The 25,026-nt window shown below is 42.2% G+C and overlaps 1 protein-coding gene across 1 annotated transcript in view; it reads left to right on the top strand.

Moving 5' to 3' along the window:
* The first annotated feature begins 504 nt into the window (after positions 1-504).
* The window catches only part of RASL10B (RAS like family 10 member B), a 77,603-nt gene continuing 53,081 nt past the window's right edge, over positions 505-25,026 (top strand). Inside the window, exon 1 of the mRNA XM_075264803.1 lies at positions 505-556. The gene's annotated coding sequence lies outside the window, so the exon portion shown is untranslated. The remainder of the gene's footprint in view (positions 557-25,026) is intronic.

A 25,026-nucleotide genomic window follows, 5' to 3' on the forward strand; every position in this document is an offset into this window, starting at 1 on the left:
CTCTGTCAAGATCCTGGCTTTTGTGATGACAGGTGGGTGGGGGGACTTGTCCAGAGATCAGACATTTATCCTGTGGATAGGGAATAAATGTAAAGCCTGAACCTCCAGAATACACAGAATTAGTGCTTCCAATACTTAGGGTATGTTCACACAACATAACAGGTTTAATTACACACATGCTGCAGCTGGAGAAATCTCTGCAACAAATCGCTTTGTGTGTGAACATACCTTTACAGCTCTCAGGTGGGTCATCACTCCACATTAGTGGATAGAACACTGTACACACATCCGTTTGCTGCAGGCTCCGTCATAAAACCTGTAATGAGGTGAATTGCCGCTGATAAAAGACCAGAGCTGACACTGGCCATGTCCCAATTATATAGGTGGTAGGTGAGTTGTCAGGGAAGCCGCGCTTCTATAGGACCCCGCGGAGCCCTAGTGGTGTCTGACAGGCCACGCCCATTTGCCAGCCTCTTACTCAGGGGTGGGCGGAGACTCGGCTCAGATGGCTGAGGACACAGTGAGGCGGCAGGTGCGGCTGATGTGACGGCTCCAGGTAAGAGCGGGCTTGCTTTAACCCCTTGTATGCTTGTGCGCAGCTGGATTAGTATGGCGGCAGCTGGCAGTGGCGAGGTGTATGCGAGGTGTAGCGGGCTGCGTGTAACCCTTGCGCTGCTGGAGGGAGCTCTGCACACAGCGCTGCGCCGGGCTGGAGTAGGACATGTGCGGCTATGTGTCGCTATACTGAGGCTCCATCAGCCTGCCCATATCACATATCCGCGGTGCTGATCCCCACATCGCTCATCATCACCACAAGCATCACTGGACAGAACCCATTTAGTGTCGTTGTCCTTGTGTAGCTATAGACGTGCATGCGTGTACTGACTGCATTGTTTACATAGGGGCTGACATGGCATCGTATAGTGCTGCTGGCCCATGCTGGATGCTGAGCCTGCTGCCTGAGCTCACACATCACATAATATCATAGGAGAAGGGATTAGACGTGTAATCCTGCCAGAAGATAGCCCCCATACTCCGCTATGGATGACTGACTCACCTGCCCCCAGCCATCCTATGTCATGCCCGCAGTGTGCCCACTCTCTGCACTCCACACAATGGATCTCACTAGGTTGCCCTGCAAATCGACTTTAATAGCTGTTCAGTAAGTGGGTGTGCGAAGTCTACATGGCAATGCCTTCAGCAGCAATGGTTCCATCTGACCAAAGGTTGTAAATAACATGTAGTATAGAATACTTCCATGGGGTCAATAATCTTCATGTGGCGTCTATACACTCTGCAGTGGTTGTCCTCTAGTAGTGCAGAAACCTGTCAGTGTGACTATATCCCCAGATTCATTAATGATAATACACCCTGTATCTGCAGCTGTCACTGATCCATCACATGTGTAGGATCTGCATCATGTGTTGCTACGCACATGATACTGCTGGCCTTTAATGGCTGCAAAGCTTTTCTTCTATTGTTCTGGTGATCATAGAGTTATTTATTATATTACTTCATATAACATATGTATCTTAAGACATTATGACTACTGTCATATTCAGGCAGTTATTTGCTGTTATTTCTACACGTGGTGCATGATGTATACGGTATTACATATATGCTGCACAGCTGTAAATCAAGGTTACTACCGTCCATGCCCGTGCTGAAACCAAACAGATCTACACGAGGTTCTCTAGCATAAGCTACCAGTATGTACAATGTAAGAAGGTAAGCGAAAATGGAACAATAACAAGAAAGCATTTCTAAACATTCCCAAAGAGACTGAGCACGCTGTATGTATTGCCTGTATAACCATTCTAAGTACTGTATGTATATTGTATAATCAGAATTCCCTAAATGGATAGCTGACAAGAAATCCAGAAGTATAAGAGAATTCAGATTACTGGCCATGGTTTGCTGCTATCTGGTGAGTTCACATTGCCATGTGGCTGCTGGAATCCAGATCTAGTAATATCGTGTACTTATTTCTACTGTTCACTATGATGTGTAATCTCTATGCATGCTGGGCTGAGTAGGGAGATCTTTGCTATTCTGTACCCTGTCCGATGTCTTTATTGGATGAAAGTTCTGTGTACGGAGTCAGTGATTCACATGCTGACTGCTGGAGAGATGCTGACTCACTACTCAGTTCACCAGGTAAAAGTAATTTGAGTAATTGCTCAGGTAGTATCCACTGGTGAGTCAATGAAGGTTATGCAGTGGAAAGCAAAGTGTCCTTTAGAGTATAGATAAAATCCAAGTATTGCTATGAGGACGCAAGGAAGCAAATGCAGCCATAGGTTTCTGCAGCTGCAGACTGCAGAGATTAAAAGCTGCATGCAGAAGAGGCTGTTGCCTTGCCCCTAGAGGTCTTTGTTTTCAGGGAAGCAGTATGTATGTGAATGGCGGTAATAGAAGTGTATTGGTCCCTGACCAGTGCACTGTTATATAACCATCAATCACCTGGGATAATTTGCTTCACCATAACTTACATATTCCCTGACAAGTTGTGCTGTAGATCATAACATATTGAACTGGGATCAATGCATAATTCACCTGCCATCCCTGTATTAAAAGACAGAGCCTTGGCACGGTCTCAGGGGGCCCATTGTTCCTCTGCCGCACAGGGTTATGCAGCTTGGATACCATCTATAACTGTGCTATATTGTTATATATTGATCTAGCTAGGATGGCTTACTTTATTATCCCTCTGAAAGTCAGGGAAAGGTTGACCTGTAGAAGACAAAATGATCGGTTTACATTCATGTAAAATGTAGTCTTGAATATTTTTGGCCCTGCATTCATACATCAGTGACATAACTTAGGCTATAGCAGCTCTTGCCAGGGGTTGCTGTTCACGTTGTCTCTTATTAATTTCTGCTTTTTTAAGCTTCATTTTCTGAGTCTTTTCCTGACGGCAATATTTTTTCATAGCTTGTTAAGCTTCATGCACACGTGTGTTTTGTTTTTAACAGATAGCATACCGATCCATTATATTCTACTGGCCCCAAACATATCTGTGTATTATCACAGGTCTGTGTAGGGCGCTGTGAGCCGGGCGCAAAACTCAGAACAGGCATATCGCTTTTGGGACTTTGGCGCACTAATGAAATCTATGGGTCTGTGGAGGTTTTCCCATGGACCCCACATATGTATGGAGCCTTAGAATGTGTTCACATATGCACTGGTATGTTTGTTCATCTCCATTTTAGGAGAAAAACCACGGAAATACTGTAAGTGCTGGATCTGATCATAATGGACATAGTCAGCACCTGAGGGACAGATTGTAATGGGGTATGTTGGGTTTCCGAGGAAAAAAAATCAGCCTTTTTACCCGGCAAAATAATGGGGTATATTGTTTTATTCTGTTCTGTATTTCCACCCCGTAATGAAAAATTCAACATAGATATGACCAAAGCCTTATAATGTAACTTTTATTCTAATTTATTCACCGTGCACCATATGATTAAAGGGGTTTTCTGGGATAAAATTATTGATGACCTATCCGGTACTCCTACATATCAGCAGTTTTTAGCAGCTGATACACAGAGAATGGAGCAGGAAGAGGGCAGCTCTTTTCTCTGTATAGTGGCTTAACTGAGTCTCTGCAGCTTAGCTTCCAGTCAACTGAATAGGAGGAGCTGATTTGCAGTACTTGGTCTGGCCACTACACAGAGAACAGAACTGTCTGCTTCCTGTTCAATTGTCTGTGTGTCACCAGACGAGCACAGCTGATCAATGGGGATGTTGGAAAAGTTGCTATTTACTTACCAATGCCTATTCCTGCTCACGGTCACCTCTACTTCCTCTTCCGCCCTCCAGGGGGCCCTGTTTGTCTCGTATCACATTGCTAGGGCACCCTGGAGGTAAGCAGGGGTGTCCATGAGTGGGGATCGGTAAGTAAAGCTGTGGGCCTGCGACAAGAGTATTTGTTGAGCGAACTCCAACAGATACTGTTGTTGGTATATTCTGGGGTCTCTTCAGACCCCCAAGTATAATGTTCGTAGGCCCAGAGGAGGTGACAAACATAAAAACCAGTGGTACTCACCTCTCCTGTGTTCCGAAGTATCCCTGCTGTCTTCGGGCCTCGGTAGTGACATTATAGGGTCAGGCCAGTGTTGCGACTCATAATGATGCTGGCATAACCCATGCCTATATAACACATAGTCTGGAAGTGGATAATAAACATTATATCTGTTCCATATTATTGCATTTTTCTGGTGTTGATTTTCCATTATTCTACAGATATGTATTATGTACGCACAAAGCAAACATTTTACTTGCTGAAATATCATGTTGGTATACAAAAGCGTCTCCCAGCAAGAATGAGGACAGCTGTGCTATCTCTATAAGCCTTGTATCCTGGCATAGAATTCAGTAAGCTTGTGAGAACAACTTTTGTTATGTACAGTGCAGGTGCATTTTACCTTTAAAGGAACACCTTTTGCTTTTGTATGACTCTTAGGTATGAAAAATAACCCAAACTAGAAGTAGGAATGATCTTCCTAATATTCCATATAATATCTGATTATTAGGACTGTGGGAATATGTCTACATAAAACCAATTCATGTTATTTTCTTATTTTCAATTGTGTCATGCCCACTACACCAGCTAAAAACTATACATAAACTTTTTCTTGTGTGTAAGTTTGGAATCGCTAAGAAATACAGTAAGTCCATTATTTACAACACATTTTTGGTGTTTTAATTTACAGTTTTATTTGTATAGGTTTTGTTCAGCAAGGTGTCATGCAGAAGTGAGAGCAACCAGGCTAGCCATACATATACAGTATACATATTTCGGTAGACATCAGATTCTCAGCAGAATTCACCAAATTTGGTTCTGCTAAACATTTGCATGTTATATGTATGGCCAACTTAAAGAGGTTCTCTACCTTTCCAAAATTAAGTTTTGTGGGGGTTCTAGCAGATCAGCTATTTTCCCAGGTGATGCGCTGCTCGTTCATCATATTATTATCCTATAGACTTGAATAGAACACTGTTTCTGGAACCAGACTACTGTGCTCAATAATACAGTGAATAGGGCCTTCTGTACAATGCTGGATACTGCACACCCAGGGAAACAGTGATCTGCAGGGGTCCTGACAATCCTGCCACTCTAAAATTGATGGCCTATCTTGGTGAGCTGTATCTTTTGTACAGTTATACATTTAATATGGAGGCATATGAATATTTTTCTGCATCACTTTGTATGTATCGCACAGAGAAAATCTTTTTCAGACTCTGTATATGCAAAGGTAGCTTCCTCTAGTAGACTTGCTTCGGCTAAGGCCCTGCGTAACAAAACGTAGCTAACAAAAATATGGAAGTGTGGCAGAAAGTGGGGCCTTAGCCCTCTAGTGGAAATTGCCACCTCACATGGTGCCTGACAAGGCCTTTGTGATTGCGCAAAGGAGGCTGCACCCAGACCCATAAGTTGGGGGGCCCTACAGACCACCATTAACACACTGCGGCTCATTAATCTTCAATCTCTTTTCTGATTTCTTTTGATGGCTGGCAGTCTGGCTATCATAAATCTCTTACTCCTACCCTATGGTGAACTGGAGAGAGACAGGGGAAGAAAGAAGAAAATTAACAATTTAACTCCAAAAGTAGTAGTTGGTAAGCATATTTAATAGTCAAGGAGGGAGGCGGTGACCCAAATACTGTGTGGTGGACACTGGCGGAATGGGGATGATGGGAAACTTGTGTGTACAGACTTTCTCAACAACTGTACATGGTGGTCTGGGTCTTAAAGGGATACTACCATTAAAAAAAACTATATTTTCTAGGTAACGCGTCGGAATAGCCTTTAAAAAGGCTATTCGTTTCCTACCTTTGGAAGTGCTCTCTGCCACGCTGTTCGTTCAAAATACCGCTTGATGTCGGACGCCTGCGCAGTAAACTCTGTTCGGCGAAGATTTTGAGGAACGTACTGCGCATGCCCGAAATTGCGGTGTCGGCACTATGGCCGAGGACATGCGCAGTACGTTCAGCAAAGTTCGCCGAACAGGGCGTACTGCGCAGGCGTCCGACATCAAGCTGAAGAAGGAAGGGGAGGATACAGAAGAACATAGAGGCGGTGCTGCAGTCGGTTTTCGAGCAGCAATGGGGACGCCCCCATCGCTGCGAGAGAACTAATTAGCATACCAGTACAAACTGGTATTTCGAACGAACGGCGCGGCAGAGAGCACTTCCAAAGGTAAGAGACGAATAGCCTTTCTAAAGGCTATTCCGACGTGTTACCTAGAAAAAATAGTTTTTTAATGGTAGAATCCCTTTAATAAAGATAAGGGAAATGTAAATGCTGCTAAAATGTACTGAAGGAACGCGGCTAATGCTGAAAAGAGAAGTTGTGCAGGGGGCCCAAACTGAGGCCCTCTTTTACTTGCGCCTCTGTTGGTAGCTGAAAGGTTTGCTGCTTGCTCATGGCCGGAACTTTTAGTTAATGTTTCATTGCCGTTCGAATTTTTTATGCTTAACTGCAATTTTACTGAAGTTTAAGATGTGCTCTGTTTAGGTCTTTTTCATATTTGTACAACAGAGAACTCAAAGATTTTTCTTTTTGTCTCATATTGTCTGAAAGACAAGCCCCTATATAGTAATCGTTGTATATCACTGTGTCTTTCTTTATGCTACTTTTCACCTCAGATTAGTATACCACTTGGCATGGATCTAGTAGCTGTGTTAGCTGTGCGGTATGGTAGGCACCACTCCTCAACTTATCTCAGGTAATGCATCCTCTGCCTCAGCATTTCTTATAGCAGTAGTAAGTAAATATGCCTTTTCTAAATGCATCCTCTAGCCTGGACACAGCGGGTGGTGCCTAATACTATAAGGCTCCGCTCCCACGGAGTAACGCGCCGCTCATTTAGACACGTAAACACGTGTCAGAGCGAGGCGCTTCAAAACAAATCCCATTGATTTCAATGGGTTGGTGCTTACGCGCGCTACACATTGAAATCAATGGGAGGCTTTATAACCCATTGATTTCAATGGGTAGCGCGCGTAAGGCGGCACCCATTGAAGTCAATGGGATCTGTTTTGAAGCGCCTTGCTCTGACATGTGTTTACGTGTCTAAATGAGCGGCGCGTTACTCCGTGGGAACGAAGCCTAATAGTCACAGGAGCTCACCTAGAGACAGAAGGTGGTGGCTTGACCTCCTAGGAGTCCATATATTCTAGGGTATACTTTCTCAACAGTTGTTGGCGCAGCTTTCCAGTACTCTCACCTAATGCTCACAGTCCTGGAAGGTCCATTTTGGTATTAGTTCGGCAGTGTTTTGCAGAAAGTAGGCATGGGTACAGATACTAGATTTGAGCACAGAGACTACAGATGGGTGAAAGCAACAGCATATTTTGAATCTCCTTTTATATGTTGTATAGCTGTAAGAAATGCTTGAGAGTTGTTTTAAAGCATATAAAAAAAAAAATATAGATTTTAATCGCTTTCATCTGGGTCAAGAAAGATAAATTAAGTTTCCTTTTCCACATTCACTCCAGGTCACCTTTTCCTCCCCTGGTTGTATTTGTTGTATGTATTCTTTATTTCAAGCAGGAAGGTGAAGTGAGCCTCTGACCCCAGGTAGTGCAGTTCAGCTTTCTCCCCTGCCCTCCTGTACAACCCTGCACACATTTGTCCCCATACACTAGTATGTGAGTGGAGTGTGTAAAAAGAAGGGTCTGTATATGCTGTGAGAGTATGTGTGTTGTGCGTGTGGCATATAGGTGTGTGCTGTGAATGGATGTATGTGCTCTGTTTGTTGTGTGTGTGGTATGTTTTGTGTCTACCCATTATATTATATAGTAGTGTAGTTCCTGTATTCTCATTATCTGCTCTTATTCTGTGTATATATACATTGCACAGTAACACTTCTCTTGTTCTGTATGGTGGGTATAGTGCTCATTGTATGCTCTTACTAACCTCTGCCCGTGACTTCGTCTGCGTGCTGTTGGCGTCAATGATTTGCCTATATTCAGCAAATTGCTGCCGTCGATGGTTTGCCTGCTCTGGCGTTTCGGCAGCTCTTAAACTGTCCTGCTGCTGAACTTGTTCCTTACACAATGCCTGTGATTGTTCCAGCATCTCAGTAGCTCGCTGGGACGCCATATAATGTACCTGAGATGAGGCTAAGTTTAATCCCACTAATATAAATGTGAACGTTTGGATGTTTGTTAGTCAATCACGCAAAAATGGCTGAACAGATTTGAATGAAATTTGGCACATAGATGGTTTGTAACCGCAATTAACACATGGGCTACTTTTTATCCCAGGAAATGATATGGCTTCATGACTGTTATGAATCTATGCTCACATACTATATTAAACTTCTAAATATTAAATTAAATATTCTGAGTTTAATATAGTATGTGAGCATAGATTCATAACAGTCATGAAGCCATATCATTTCCTGGGATAAAAAGTAGCCCATGTGTTAATTGCGGTTACAAACCATCTATGTGCCAAATTTCATTCAAATCTGTTCAGCCATTTTTGCGTGATTGACTAACAAACATCCAAACTTTCACATTTATATTAGTAGGATTCTGGGTACTATTCCGTTATCGGGCCAGCAGCAGCGCATTTCAGCACTAGCTTTCGGGACAGCAGTTCAGTTCAGCAGCGGGAATTACAATGACATCCGAGGACTGCTGGCCCGATGCTTGTGCCCAGTAGCCAGTACATCAATGACCCCCCCTCCATCTCCTCCTCCTTCCAGTGCTGCCCCCCAGCTCTCCTTACATCTACCCCGTACCCTCTCCCCGCCACATGACTAAGCCGATGCTGGCCCGATGATAGAGGCCGTGCTTGTGTGTAGTAGGCAGTACATCGATCGATGCCCTCATCCTCCTCTTCCTTCCAGTGCTGCCCCCCAGCTCTTCTTACATCTGCCCCGTACCCTCTCCCTGTAATAGGCCTCACCGTAAATCTTGAGCAATGAATGCTACTAGATAGCCGCCGGACGCTGCAGAAAGTTTGTCCCTCCGGCTCGCTGTAGCTCACCGTTCCTATAGTCGGCGTGTTTCTTGTCAGGGCCTGGATTGAGCCCCGGTGTCTTTCCTTTCGGTCTCGGTACTAGCGCTGAGGTGAGGCCTAGTCGTGTGGCGGGGAGAGGGTACGGGGAAGATGTAAGGAGAGCTGGGGGGCAGCACTGGCAGGAGGAGAAGGATGGGGGAGGGGGGTCATCGATGTACTGGTTACTGGGCACAAGCATCGGGCCAGCAGTCCTCGGATGTCATTGTAATTCCCGCTGCTGAACTGCTGTCCCGAAAGCTGCTGCTGAACTGCGCTGCTGCTGGCCCGATAACGGAATAGTACCGGATTCTGTATATATGGACACTGCGCAGTAATGCTGCTGTATATGCTGGGGGGTAGTTTCCAGTATCTGCTCAATTCTGTAGCTATTGGCACTGCATAGTACCTTTTCTTTTGTAAACTAGGTTGCTCCGATTATGTTCATATATAGTGACAACTTAGGGGTTATTATAGCTCACAGGATCGCCATTTCTTCATCAAGTCAGTTGGCACATCAGCAATTTCCAATAAACTCTCACTGATACAGTGGATTCGGTTTATTTTTCTGTTTGGACAGCTAACAGCATGTGCAACCCAGTACAAATTCTGAGCCGTCTGCCTACTGACTAAACATTCAATGTCCCTCATTATGTCACCTTGGGCCTCCTACCCAGTGGGGTTTATTTATCATCTGCCCCTTTTTTGGGCCATACTTTTTACAGGCGTGCCTTTTCTTAGACTAGTTATACTGTGGCATTTATTTAGGATGTAGGCGCTCCTTCTTGTTAAATGTGCACATGTTAGTTTAGATTCGCCTTTTTTGTGCAGAAAGGCACAAGTGTTGAAAAGTTGTGCAATTGCCCCTTTGTAATGCATTCTAACCTGGCGGGCTCTCTTACTCTGCCCATGGTCTGGAGTGCATGTACTCGAGTATAAGCTGAATTTTTAAGCACAATTAAAAAAGAACATTTTTTTAAGCAAAGAAAAATAATATATATATATATATATATATATATATATATATATATATATATATATTTTTATTTTTTTTTGGGTGGGGGGTTTGAATTCCATGTGGGAGAAAAAAAGTCCTCAAGCTCAGGGACGGGGCAGACCGAAAACCAAAACGCCCCCTCCCCTTCCCCAGCACCCAGTAACTACTGCACCCAAAAACCATTTTAATTTTTGAAATTTTCCAGTAGCTGCTACACTTTCCCCCTAGGCTTACTGTATACTTGAGTCAATAAGTTTTCCCAGTTTTCGGGTCGGCTTATACTCGGGTCGGCTTATACTTGAGTATATACCGTATTTTGGCGCAAGTCATAAATACAGCTTAAAAAGGATCTCCATTTAGGCCATGCCCCCTTGTCGCACTAAAAAGCACAAGTGGTGAAAGCAGCATTACAGCATGAAAAAAGGTGCAAATGCTTCTAAATGAAGCGTGGCGTACAAAAAGACCTCAAAAAGGCGCAAGTAGCTGAATAAATGTGCCCCAGTATCTCCATAAGCACAGTGGTTCTCACCACCTCATGTGGTTATGGCTCTCACAGGCAGGGAGCATTAAGGGAAATGGGAAGGGTTGACACTTTATTCCACCTGGCTGCTAATTAACAACCTGCTTTTCTGTAGATCACATGACACACCCATCTTTTCAGAGACGTTTCTTCTACACTGCTTTCTCAGGGTCCATTCACACGGAGGAAAATCGTGCTTTATTTGGTGCTGAATTTTCAGCGCTGAAAAAAAGCCTCTCATTGATTTCAATGGGTCCCGCTAGCTTTTTTCCCCACTAGCGGAATTTTCCACGCTAAAAAAAAAGCCTTCCGTTGATTTCAATGGGTTCTGCTAGATTTTTATTTTTTTTTACTAGCAGAATTTTCCGCTAGTGGGGAAAAAAATCTAGCAGAACCCATTGAAATCAATGAGAGGCTTTTTTTTTTTCAACGCTGAAAATTCAGCGTCAAATAAAGCGCCATTTTCCTCTATGTGAATGGACCCTGAAATGCACACTTTTTTTGCACCTCTAGTGGCGCCATTTTACTTTTCACCTGGGTAACACACAGCTGAGTGCAACTCTCATTACATCCATAACACTTCAGAACTATTATGTAAACTGGCTTAAAATTATGACCCTTGTTAGACACTGTGTATGCCGCTGTATGGTGCATCCGCATAGCACCATATAAGTCCAGGGCCACACACAGTCTCACCGCAGGGGGGTTATCCACAGTAAAAATTGCTGGTAGCTAACCCACTGAGATGTACAGTAGTAGCACTGTAAATGAGAGAGCTTGCAGGAGAACAAGCTGCAGAATTTCCCTCTGTATTTTACCTTCAAAATATGGCATCCGATGATGCATGGACTCTTTTCTTTTTTTTTCTTTTTTTTTAATCTTTTAGATTCTATATGAATCTAACAGGAGAAAAATCTTTGCTTCAAATAAAAAATAAAAAAAAAATCAAATGGGTACATACACATCTACTAGTTATCAGATCAGAAAAATGCAAGCAAAAGGAGGTATGAATTTTATGACAGAAAACCTTGTAGAATAGAGCGTAAGGTATGCTATCCTGCATAGGCAGAGAAGAGACAGAGTTTGGATGGATTGCACTTTTCTAATATTTCATACTACTTAAACTTTGGTCCAGGATTTGCGGAATAAACCTGACAAGTTGAACAGAACTTGTCTTGTCAGTTTAGATTCAAAAATTTGGGTGATACATGGACCATTTTCTAGCTAGAACTTGGTGGTGTGAAACTGGCTTTACATGCTTATGAATACAGATCAGTATCATAGTACTTGAATTCTTGCAAATCCTTTTTTGATATGAAATGCAGAAAAGTAACTGTGGTAAAAACATAAAAACAGCGAATCCCATGCCCACTATGTGGTAAAAACCGGCACGATTTCCAAAACCAACACAATTTTCCCCATAGGTATAATTGCAACAGAAAGTCCACGGAGGAAAACTCAGCAAACTTTCTGTTTAAAGCACTGCGGGGAGAACCACGATGTGTTCCCGCCATGGTTTTTCCCGCATCGCTTTATTACTGCAGGACATCCCGTAAGACCTTTAGCCTTAGAGTTGCTCTGTGTAGCATAGAATAAACCTTTCTGCATGCAGCTCCTAAGTTGGCTAGTAAATGAAGGAATGGCACCTGTATGACCTGCCAATAATCTAAGGGGGCATTCACACAATGTAACGCGATGTTGATTCTGACACGTAAACTTGTGTCAGAATCGGCTCTGCAAAACAGAATCACATTGACTTCAATGGGTTCCGTTTAGTGCGCATAACACATTGAAATCAATGGGAGGGTTTTAACCCATTGATTTCAATGACTTGCACGCGCTAAATGGAACCCATTGAAGTCAATGTGATTCTGTTTTGCAGCCGCGTTACATTGTGTGAATGGCCTCTCAGGTTATCTTCCTGACATGAGTCTGTCAATGGTAGGCACTGCACATTCTCTTTTCTATGGCACTTTAGTCATAAGGAACATAGGCTGTGACAGCAGAAAAATGTGGGCTTGTGAATTAATGTTCTCACAGAAGCCATTAACAAAGTGACTTAAATTATAGGTCTCTCCCCAAATTGTGTTATGATATCATATTAAATGTATGTGATGGTTTTATAATTAGTTCTAAGCTGCTTCTCCAATGGAAGTGAATTACCGATGACCTATGCTGTGCTGTGAGCTTGGCAGTCAGAAGGATTTCACATCTTTCAGGCCATTACCATTATAGGAATCACAAGCCCTCTAAACATCTTTAGATGATTTCTTCTGGAATGCTTAGACCTCATGATACGGTAGAAACCATTTCAGTATAAGTGGATAATGGGCTAATATACATTTCATTTATATGAGGATGATAAAACATGTAACATAAGTGTTCACATACAAAAGATGTAATGGTAACATTCATGCAGTATGGTTTTGTACATTCCTATTAGTATTGCATTACAAATCCATTCAACATGGATCTGTAATATAACTGTAGGATGCCTGCACAAATCCTAAGAGCTTATTCATATGACAGTGACACATGGCCCTTTTTTTATTGTCCGGCAAACTACTGTTGAGGTCCCACGTAACGTCCTGCAGCAACAAAAAAAACATTGCTGGAGAAACTGCGGGGGCAATACATCACGTTTTTTTCCGCAGTGCTTTTCACAGAAAGCTTGCAGAGGTTTCCTATGCGGACTTTCTACTTCAATTATACCTTCAGGGAAACCACCAGCATTTCCATATGTATAATTGACAAGCTGCTATTTCCAAAACCGCAACGGTTTTGGAATCACAGTGTTTCCACTGCACAAATATTATCACACAGTGATTGTAAAACACTGCGGGCAAACTGCGGCGTATACCTCATGTGGGGACCTGGCCTTAAAAACATTGAGAGCGAATGAGTGCATTCACATGTCCTTTTTGTGGACAGACAGAAAAAAAATAAGAGAAAATAATAAATATAAAATAATAAAAAAAATCCCCTAGAAAACAGACAAATCTTTTATAGTTATCCATTTTAAGAGAACTACAGATCCAATAAAAATCAGTATGTCCATTTTTTTTTTTTAGCTGACATATAAAAACAGCTTGATGTGTGAGTTACAGCCATTAAAAAACTGATCAGCGGGATGGGAAAACAATATGGGATTCATCCTTTTTCTTTCAATGGTCTGTTAACTCATGCAACACGGGTGACACAAGGCCAAGAACAAGGATTTACATCAGCTGTTAAAAATCGATTGATGTATTACTTAAAAAATTCAATAAAGATTAGTTAAAAAAATGAATAAATATAAAATGGACTAATGTGTCGGTTCATGTATGAAAATTGAACACACACACAACATCTTAGGGAAATCTACTGGAAAAACTACCTGAGGCTAAGGCCCCACGTTGTGAAATTTTTTTTTTTTTTTTTTTTGTTATAGATTTTGCAACAAAATTCAGAGCCTTTTGGGGCCTTTATTTATTGTAAAAAAAAAAAAAAAATCTACCCCATTGTTCCCCTATTGTGCTCCATTTGTGCAAAGCCAATCTAACAAGAACTGATCATGACTTGTTGTCTTTCATCTAAATCTCTTGTTAATGATTAAGGGTCCATTCACACGGAGGAAAATGGTAAGGAATTTGGTGTGGAATTTCAGCGCTGAAAAAAAAGTCTCCCATTGACTTCAATGGGAGGCTTTTTTTTTTTTTTTTTTTTTTTTTTTTTTTTTTTTTTTTAAGTGCTGAAATTCCACACCAAATTCCTTACCATTTTCCTCCGTGTGAATGAACCCTTAGGATCTGACTTCGAGCCCCTACTGACCATCAGAATGAAGGGGTTGTAGAGCCAACTTATTGCTGATGTTCTTTCAAAGCTTCCCCTGCACTGCAGGTTGCCTGGTTAGTGCTGTGTAGAGAAAAATTTAGAGGCTATTTTTCTCTTTATTCTCCGAGTGGTGAAGGTACCAGAGGTTAAACCCATTGATCTTAAAGGGATTCTATCATTAAAACGATATTTTTTTCTCAATCAAACGTAGGAATAACCTTAAGAACGGCTTTTCTTCTCCTACTTTTAGATGTCTTCTCTGCTCCGCCATTCGGTAGAAATCCTGTTTTCTTCGGTATGCAAATGAGTTCTCTCATAGCACTGGGGGCGGTCCCCAGTGTTCAAACAGCACTGGGGCGTCCCCAATGCTGTGAGAGAAATCTCCAATGACGCCTCTATCTTCTTCTGGAACGGCCTCTCCTTGCGTCTTCTTCCGGCGCTGGCTTCAAACTTCTATGCATGCGCAGTCAGCTCTGCTGTTGGACCTCGGGCAGAGCCGACTGTGCATGCCCGCCTGTTGTAAGCGGCCATTTTCTTGTGGCCGCTTCCACAGTAAGCTGGGGTAAGTGGCCACAAGAAAATGGCCGTGCGCATGTGCAGTCGGCTCTGCCCGAGGCCCGAAGGCAGAGCCAACTGCACATGCGTAGAAGTTTGACCACAGTGCCAGAAGACGACGTGAGGAGAGACCATGCCAGAAGAAGATGGAGGCAGCACTGGAAAGTTCTCTTGCAGCATTGAGGACGCCCCCAGTGCTGTGAGAGAACTCCTTTGCATACTGAAGAAAACCGGAATTTCTACCGAACAGTGGCGCGGAGAAGACTTCTAAAGGTAACTCCTACGTGTTAGGCAGAAAAAAAAAGAGTTTTAATGATAGAATCCCTTTAAGGTGCAGGCCTGTGCGTAACTATCAGGGTTGGAGACATAGCAGCTGCTATGGTGTCCATTTCCACTGAGACCTAGGGTGCAACTAACGTCGTAATTATGTATCAATGAAGGGGATGAAAACTGAATGTGTCTCGCTCGTGGCAAGCGTGCCTTGGCCTACGCCTGAGGGGGGGGGGGGGGACACACACACACACACTCACTCACTCACTCAATGTGTTTTCATTAGTTTTCTGGGACACCATAATACTTCCTGGAAATACAGAAACGAATGATGGGTAGAAAAGTTATATAAAATGGTACACTATAAGTTCTGCTTCCTACTGATGGAAATGAGAAGTGTTGCTGTTTTTTTTTTTTTTACATTGTGCCAAGAATGTACCAGAATCGTTACATAAAATTCTGTCTCAAAGTGAAACAACTACAAGGTACTATAAGCGTAGATTAGACAGTCTAAAGATAAGCCAGATTTATCATCCAGCATCAGCCATTTTGATAAAATGGTACATTTTCAGATAGCTTGTCTACGTTTGCACTATTTAGCCAACAATAAATCTGGACCTTTGTTCTTCCACCATTTTCTTTTGGAACTTAGGGAATCTATTCTTTTTGGAACTTAGGGTGTGTTCACACATGCATTATTTTTTGTAAAAATCAGACACCAAAATATTTTATTGTATAATAGTATCACACTATGCACTGCTTGGTGCTATCTACAGTTTTGTTTAAGCTGTATCCAACTGAATGAAACACTTGTAGAAGTTTCTGCATCATATCTGGCATATCTGCTTAAATAACAGTTACATGCAGACACCCGTGAACCCCAAAGATTATAATGGGTCTGCCGGGTTTCCGCCAGTTTCAGTATAAGGTCCTATTTGCAGGACTTTTCTCTTGTCTGATTTTTGGCAGCACAGATGGCAACCTGGTGAGAGTTTTCTGCTTTTTTAATTTCATTTTTTTTTCTTAGAAATAATTAAATTTATGACTACCAAATCTGCTGTGTGAACGAGAACATAGCCAAACTATATGTCTAAAAATTCAGATAATAATGAACAAGAGAGTGCAGTAGTTCTTATACACAGTCCAGTCATATTAATGTGACCACTGCCTACTTTTGACGTCAACGTTAAATAACCAATTGCAGAAGGCACGTGTCATCAGCCATCTGGGTGCACTCATCATTGTGGAAGGCACGATGGATCAACACAAGTATGCATCTATCCTTGCGGACCATGTTCACCCCTACATGCGAATTGTTTTTCCTCAGGATGATGGCATCTACCAGCAGGACAATGCGACGTGCCATAAAGCTCGCAGTGTACCTGCATGGTTCGAGCAGCGCCAGGATGAGTTTACCGTACTCCCTTGGCCAGCAAATTCCCTGGACTTGAACCCAATCGAGAATCTGTGGGACCACCTCGATTGGGTTGTTTGCGCCATGGATGCTCAACTGCTTGACCTAGCACAGCTGACCACGGCACTGGAGTGGGCATGGCTCAACATCCCAGTGAACATCATCACAACATCCCCTCTCTTCCTGCACGTCTCGCAGCGGTCCGCTCTATGAAAGGTGCTTATTCTGGATTTTGACAGGTGGTCACATTAACGTGACCGGACTGTGTATAAATATGAGGTGTATAAAGGTACATTGAATGGATGTTCCCTGCCAAGATTGGGGTTACTGCTCCTAAGTCCTGATCAAGACTTAGGTAGGGAACATTTTTGGCTGAGATAGCCATGAACGCCACATATTTTAAAATATAATTCCGTGAGAGCCATAATACCTCCCTGCACACACTATTATGCCCTATAGTGTCCCCTGCACACATTATTTCGCTATTGTAGACACCCATGAACAATTATTATACTGTGGGGATTTTTTCAGACCCCACAGTTTAATAATCGGAGACCCAGGGGAGGATTAAAAAAAAAGCACTGTTACTTACCTCTCACTGGCTCCGCTGCACTCTCCGCTGCTGTCTGGCATCTTCAATGAAGTCCGGGATGTAATATAATCGGGGAAGGTGGTGTGTGTGGGGGGCCAATCGTGACATCTGGGACGTTACGGAAGTAGGCCTGAAGCCTGTCCGGAGAGGTAAGTAACACTGTTTTTTATGTTCCCTTACCTCTCCTGGGCTTCCGATCATCCGATCAGAAAAGACCCCCGAGTATAATAGTGCTTGTGGGGCCCACGGCTTGCGAGCCAGATGCAGCCATCAAAACAGCCACATCTGACTTACGAGCCATAGGTTTCCGACCCCTGCTCTTGGGCAAAACTGATAGGAGTTAGGAAACAGTGCAGAGTTGTACTAGAGGGTCCGTATCAGTCGTTCCCACCTTGGCAAGTGATTTGCCAAGATGTGAATAGCCCTTTAAGGCGTGCATCTTTTACCATATAGGTATCTGGTTCTTAATATTTGTAGTTCCAAGTATTGTGCTATTTGTAACTTTAGTTCTTTAGCATAGACCTATAGTTCTGGTTAAATTTGGAATAACAGTGTAGCCCAATAGACATCACTCAGAAGCTGGGAGTGTTAAGTTTAGCAACATGGTTTAGCTTTAGTTTTTCCTCTTGGGCTTGAAGTCTGAGAAGTTCAGGTACGTATGGGGTCAAAAAGAACTATGTTGTTAGGTCTAAATTTTGTAAACTACTGCAAGTCCCTGCTCCAGTCAAGAGAGAATATTTCCTAGTCACCATGGAAACTGGGTAACTGCGGTTTGGCCAGCTCTCATTAAAACTATAAAACAAGCGCAATTTTTTTTATTTATTTTTTTTTAACAGCGTTTTTTTTTTTTTTCTTTTTTCTTTTTTGAAGAATGCACAATCAGGGCTGGGCCTGAACACACAATGTAATGTCATGTAAGAAGATGTGATCTCTACTGCACCACACAGCTTGGGGGTTTATTTCTTTCTATATGGTGCCATTGGGTTTTATTAGTATCACTAGATTATTCACAAGCAACTGTAGATCTCTAGAGAGCCCTGTCCATCCTTCTGGAAATATCTCGTGCTGGCATGCTGTGGATGTAGCTGAGCGTTGGTATTAATCTTCATAGGTTCCTTGTAAATAAGTATATCTGTCCTCAAAACTTTCCCCCTGATTTACTATTGCATATTGTAGCTGGTGCCCATTTCAGTACACCACATTATAGTGACATTTTATGGCAATTGTCACTGATTTTAATTCACTTTTCATGGAATGTTTTTTAGATTTCTAGTAACTGAAATCTCTTAGCAGTGCCAAAGGGGTTTGATAAAGCGCACAGACACATGTTTTGATGGAATGACTGCATTTTAGGGTGCATGCACACTACGTAACGCCGGGCGTGTATGAGAGCCGTACATGCCGGCGTAACAGCAGACTGCCGAACACTTCCCATTCACTTCAATGGGAGCGCTTGTAAACGCCGCTGTTATGAGCGCTCCCATTGAAGTGAATGGGAAGTGTTCGGCAGCCCTGCTGTAACGCCGGCGTGTACGGCTCTCATACACGCCCGGCGTTACGTAGTGTGCATGCACCCTTAGGGTGCATTCACACTGAGTAAACGCTAGCTTATTCTGAACGTAAAACACGTTCAGAATAAGCGGCGTCTAAAGCAGCTCCATTCATTTCTATGGGAGCGGGGATACGAGCGCTCCCCATAGAAATGAATGGGCTGCTTCTTTCACTCCGTGCAGTCCCATTGAAGTGAATGGGGAGTGCCGGCGTGTACGCTCCGGCATGAGCAGAGCTTGCCGTATACGCCGGCACTCCCCATTCACTTCAATGGGACTGCACGGAGTGAAAGAAGCAGCCCATTCATTTCTATGGGGAGCGCTCGTATCCCCGCTCCCATAGAAATGAATGGAGCTGCTTTAGACGCCGCTTATTCTGAACGTGTTTTACGTTCAGAATAAGCTAGCGTTTACTCAGTGTGAATGCACCCTTACAGGGTATTTACCTCTACCAAAGTCCTTCCAAATCACTGATATGCTATTTTTGTTGCAGATTGGTTAACTTCATAGTGAGCATACCTTTTTAGGCCGAGGCCCCACATAATATACAGTACATACCATGATTTTGCCGCAGTTTTTTGAGCCAAAGCCAAGAAGGGGGAATATATGGGAAGCTGCTATATTTCTACCTTTTGCTCAATCCACTCCTGGGTTTGGCTAAAAAAACAACAACAAAATCTGCAACAACAACAACGAAAAACTGCATTTCTGCAATGTGGCCGGGCTGGAAACTCCACAGGAAAAATCGCGGCATTTTACATTAACTGCAAAGTAGATGGAATTCTGGCTAATCACATCCACACATTGCAGAAAATAATCGGCAGCGGAAATCCTGTGATTTCAAAAACGCTTTACGCAGTAGACAACCGGCGCTAATGTCTCCAATCGGTCCCTGGACCAATCGGAGGCATTAACTTTTCCGGCACCTCGGTCAAAGCTGACTGAGGCGCCATTTTCCTGGTGATCGTCGGAACCTGGAGTAAGCTCCGGGGCCGACGTCAGCTTACTATGACAGCCAGGAGCCTTGTGAAGACTCCCCGGCTTGTCATTACATTACTTCTATTGCAGGCTAGAAGTGCTGGTATTTTGCAATGTATTAGCATTGCATCAGTGATCAGACCCCCCTGGGGTTCAAATTTTTTATTTTTTTTTTTAAATATAATTTTTTTTTTTTTTTTTTAAAGTATTAAAAATTCAAATCCCTAGACCACATATAAATCCCTGTGAAACACATACATGTTAGGTATCCCCGTGTCCGAAATCGCACGCTCTACAAATCAATAAAAAATCTTTTTCCTGTTCGGTAAAGGCTGTAGCGGTAAAAATAGTCAAAAGTGCCAAACTGCAGTTTTTCACTGTTTTTTGATTTTGATAAAAATTTGAATAAAAAGTGATCAAAGCAATAGCATTTCCCCAAAATGGTAGAACTAAAAAGTACACCCGACTCCGCAAAAAAAGACGCCCTATGCATCCCCGTACACGGACGTATAAAAAAGTTACGGCTGTCAGAATACGTGCGTATCACATTGAAAGCAATAGGGAAAAAAGCCTCCCATTGATTTCAATGGATCTCTTGTATGCCGGCACCCATTCAAGTCAATTGGAGCTGGTTTTTATGCACTCATTCTGAACGACTTTTACATTCAGAATGAGCGGAGAGTATACTAAGGCGCCCTTACGCTGGGTTCACACGTGGGGTTTTTTGACGCGGAGACCGCCTCAGAATCCAGTCCAAAAAAAACGGCTAGCTGCGACTGGATGCTGGTGCAGTGCATACAGTGCACCAGCATTCCGCTCTGGATTAGGCCCAAATGAATGGGCCTAGTCGGGAGGTAGTGCTGCTTGGCGGCTGAATCAGCTGTGGAATCTGCCTCAAGAAAGGGCATGTTGCTTCTTTTTTCTGCGAGCAGGAACAAACCGCTCACGGAAAAAGGAACCCATCTACTTAATGGCCCCTCAGTGATCCTCTTACGGTATACTGCCCCTTTACTGGTCCCCATAGGCTATAATAACAATTGTCTAATATGCAGGACTAGTCTTATCATGGAAGAACTCCTTCCTGACCCCCTTCTCACAATTCTGGTACTATTACAAATTCCTTCCATGTCCTTTGTGCTCTATTTTTTTTTTAATACATAGGTTATTAGCTCCACTATGTGGAAACAGTGGAAATGTCTTTGCAGATCACTTAGACCATGTTCACATCTGCATTGGGTGATCTGTTTGGGACTTTTTTGACTGTTTGTGTCTGTGTTTTTTCCATTTTTTGATAAATTGTAGGACCTGTAAAAAAAAAAAAAAAAAAAATCATTTTTTTTAACCTATTCATTTCTGTGAGCTTTTTTTTAACACCTATCTGCACCAGTTCCAGCATTTTTCCAGCATTTCTTATGGGAGATTTTGCTGCAGTCTGCATTATTATTTTCTGTCACAAACATGGAAACATGACAAAACTGATTCTAACAAATCTTTTAAAAAGCCCACAGAAAACAATAGGCTTCAAACGACCATTTTCTACAGTTTTTCGGATCCGTCATGGATCAACACAGATGTGAACATATCTTTATCCCCTTTCTCTTAATAGTTGTCAATCACACTCTGTATTTTTTTCTTTATTCTGTATTCATTATTCTATTTCAATGAGAAATACTGTTTACTATTTATCGGTATATAACATATTAGCTGCTAGAAAAAGAACACATAAATCTTTTCGGTACGTTAAAGACGCTGCATTATGTTTTACAGCTTGGCAGACGACAATTCCGAAAAACTAGGGCAAACTGAATAAAATGCTGCTACACAAGTAATCCTCTTATATTTTTCCAGTGTATTATGTGGAGTTGGCCAGCACACTAAAGGTTGATTGAAGGATAAATCGACAACATTAGTGGTTGTATTTATGAGAGAATTTTCATGCACTCGGCCATGTTCAAGTGTAAGTATAGCTGAGAACAGTCAAAACCTCATCTTTACAAATGTAGACTCTTATGATATGAGAAATGGCTGGCGGTATCTCAGAGCTCTAAGTCCTGTGCTGTAGAGCCAGTTTACAGCACCATTGTGACTTCCACACTGATTTTCCTGGTTCATGTGCTACTGTATGCTGGTTTCCTGAGCTGGGACATCTCCTCTGAGACCTCGATTGGAGGGGTACCCACCATAGTGATTTAAAAAATGTTCCGTAACTTTGCTTAACCAATATAGTTAATGACCTCACAATATATAATAATAATAATGTCATCACACTATGCAAAACTTCTATCTGTATTCTCCAGGCAGTGCCAAGAGTTCTTCCTCAACTTGGCCATTATCCATATCAGGAATTTCATGTACTGCACCAGTCTGTATGAGAAATAAGATACCCTATCATCATGACATTATTAGATATTAAAAATCTTTCTGGACTATGTTTTGAAAAAAAAAAAAAATGCAAAGAGGAAACCATTATTTTTTTTTTCCAGGGATCACTGCTAACATTATTTTGGTCCAATTTGGTTTGCTGCACATGGTTAAAGTTCCTTCAGATTGCTTTACAGAACAAGTTGTTGTGTGTGTACAAGAGGAATAATACTATTTATGACCAGGGGTGTAGCTTTAGGGGTGCATCGGTAGCAGACACTACTGGCCCTGGACCCTGAGGGTTTCTTCACCTCATAAAATATAACACTATTCTGAAAGTCACATTACAGATGTTGCATTTGATGCCATAAGTGTTAAGTTACGACGCTATTTCTGGGCACTGTATAACTAGAATTTTAAATTTTTTTTTTTTTTTAGTTTTTGCAGTGTTTCCATTTCCATCCTCTCAATCTAATTTTCAGTTTTACCTGAGCAGCTGGATAGACACTATGTGCTATGATGTCTGTGGGCCCTGCATCTATCAATCATTTATATATCTATATTTATATATCAATAACCAAACTGTAATAAGTGGAGTAGGTATATAGAATTGTAGGGTACCAAGGGTAACAGTCATAACCATATATCTTAAGTGAGCTTGCATCTACGTGCAATATCATAGTATCATTGAACAGTAAGAATTAAAATGTCATTATGAGACCACATGAGAATTGGCAACGTAAGCAATAAGTGAACAAATAAGATTATTAGTATTGTATTGAACGTATTGAGGCATGGTATAAGAGAGTGGTGAGATCACTAAAAGTAGAGATCTTATTAATAGAAGAGTTTAAAGGGAATCTGTACTTAGGGAATGCCTTTCTCATGAGAGGGTGCACTAACACGTATGGGGGCTGATTTATTAAGGAATTTTATAATGGTAGATTCCCTTTAAGAGTAAGGCCCCACTGGACGATCCACAGCGCTAAAGTGCTGCGGGAAAAACCGCGGCGGGAACGCATTGCGGTTCTTCCCGCAGCGCTTTGAACAGAAAGTTTGCAGAGTTTTCCTGTGCAAACTTTCTGTTACAATTATATCTACGGGAAAGCCGCTGGTGTTTCCACAGATATAATTGACATGCTGCAATTTCTAAAATTGTGCCTGTTTTGGAAATCGCAGCGTGTTCGTGCTGCGGTTTTAAACACAAAGTGTTTGCAGTTTGCAGTTCCTGTAAAACGCCGCAATTTTTCCTGCGGTGTTTCCGGCCCGGCCTCGTTGCAGAAGTGCAGCTTTTTTGTTGTTGTTGTTGCTGCAGATTTTGTTGTTGTTTTTTTGAGCCAAACCCAGGAGGGGATTGAGCAAAAGGTAGAAATATAACAGCTTCCCATATATTCCCCCTTCTTGGTTTTGGCTCAAAAAACTGCAACAAATAAAGCTGCATTTCCGCAATTTGGGGCCTCAGCCTAAATGTAAAGAAAATTGGAGAGGCAAAAATAGAATACCTTTAACAGAAGGAACAGTAGAAACTTCAATCACCCCTGACCGGTGCTGGGGAGAAGACGTGTCAAGCCCAGGCTGAGAAGGATAATTAGCAAGCAATGAACAGTAAGAAAGTACAGACCGTGCCGGTTACACTCACTCTGTAATCCCATCACTGCTGGTTCAGTGGTCCCTACTGGTCTGTATTTACATTGCTTTAAGGGAACCCATAAAAATGCAATCTAATCTGCAAGTATCATTATTGAGCGGGAGAAGCTGAACAGACTGATGTAGAGTTTTGTGGGAAAAGACTCAGATGTCATTTATCCATTTATTATTCCAGTAGGTGGTCCTAATAGTGATAGCTGTCTTTGTATGCACGATGATAGAGGGGAGACTGTCAGTCACTGTTAGGACCGCCCACTGGACTAATTATTCCATTTAAGCAATTTATTCTGAATCTCTTCTCACAAATCTATATCTTAATCGGAGCAACACGGTGGCTCAGTGGTTAGCACCGCAGCCTTGCAGCGCTGGAGTCCTGGGTTCGAATCCTGCCGAGGACAAAACATCTGCAAGGAGTTTGTATGTTCTGCCAGTGTTTGCATGGATTTCCTCCCATACTCTAAAGACATACTGATAGGGAAAAATGTACATTGTGAGCCCTATATGGGGCTTGCAATCTACATATTGGGGAAGAGACTTTATCCTTGAGAGCCAGGAGCCTACTGAAGGCAATACACTTCTATTACAGGCTGGATTTTGTTAGAGTTAAAACAAAAAAACCCCCCATAAATTTAGTATCACTTAGACCCGCAGAATACAGGCAGCATGTCCTGCCATGTTTTAGCTGCACAGTGAACAGCATAAAAACAAAATCTGGAAAAAAATGGTACAAATGGATTTTTTTTTTTTTTTTCTAAATCCACAACATTCTGAAATTTTTGCTGCCTCTGACTAGGTTAGCTCGCAGCTCAGACATTAGGACATCATGCCAAACTTAGTGGCATCTCCTTAGTAATATATCTTACTAAGGAGATCTTTCCTTCTTTGTTCTTCTGCTTCTTATCTTCATTCTGACTGTTTAGTTTACATTATATTCATCTCTGTATTCAGCCTCACACATACAGCTCATGGAGCAGAGGGGTTGAGCTGAATTCTCCTTCATTTCAATGTGATCTTTGTTCCTGACTTTTTTTTTGCAAAGACAATCCATCTCTAGTGGATATGACTTTCAGCTGACCACAGGACTCAGTGGTCAGCAGTAAGCCTGCTTTGTGGGGGTCAGAGGATGTTGAGGGTAGTTGATTTTTTTTTTTGCCTCATTCTGTGTATTATCAGCTTCTTATCTATCTATATAGCGTGTAACAGCAGCAATTATTTAAGTGTCTTTTCTAATTCCCCTCCTCTCTTCATAGCCTAATATGGAGAAAGTAACTGCCTGTAAAGTGGAGAAGAAAGTGTATTTCTTTATTGATATATAT

This window comes from Leptodactylus fuscus, chromosome 2 (assembly GCF_031893055.1).
Source record: "Leptodactylus fuscus isolate aLepFus1 chromosome 2, aLepFus1.hap2, whole genome shotgun sequence".
Taxonomy (NCBI): Eukaryota; Metazoa; Chordata; class Amphibia; order Anura; family Leptodactylidae; genus Leptodactylus; species Leptodactylus fuscus.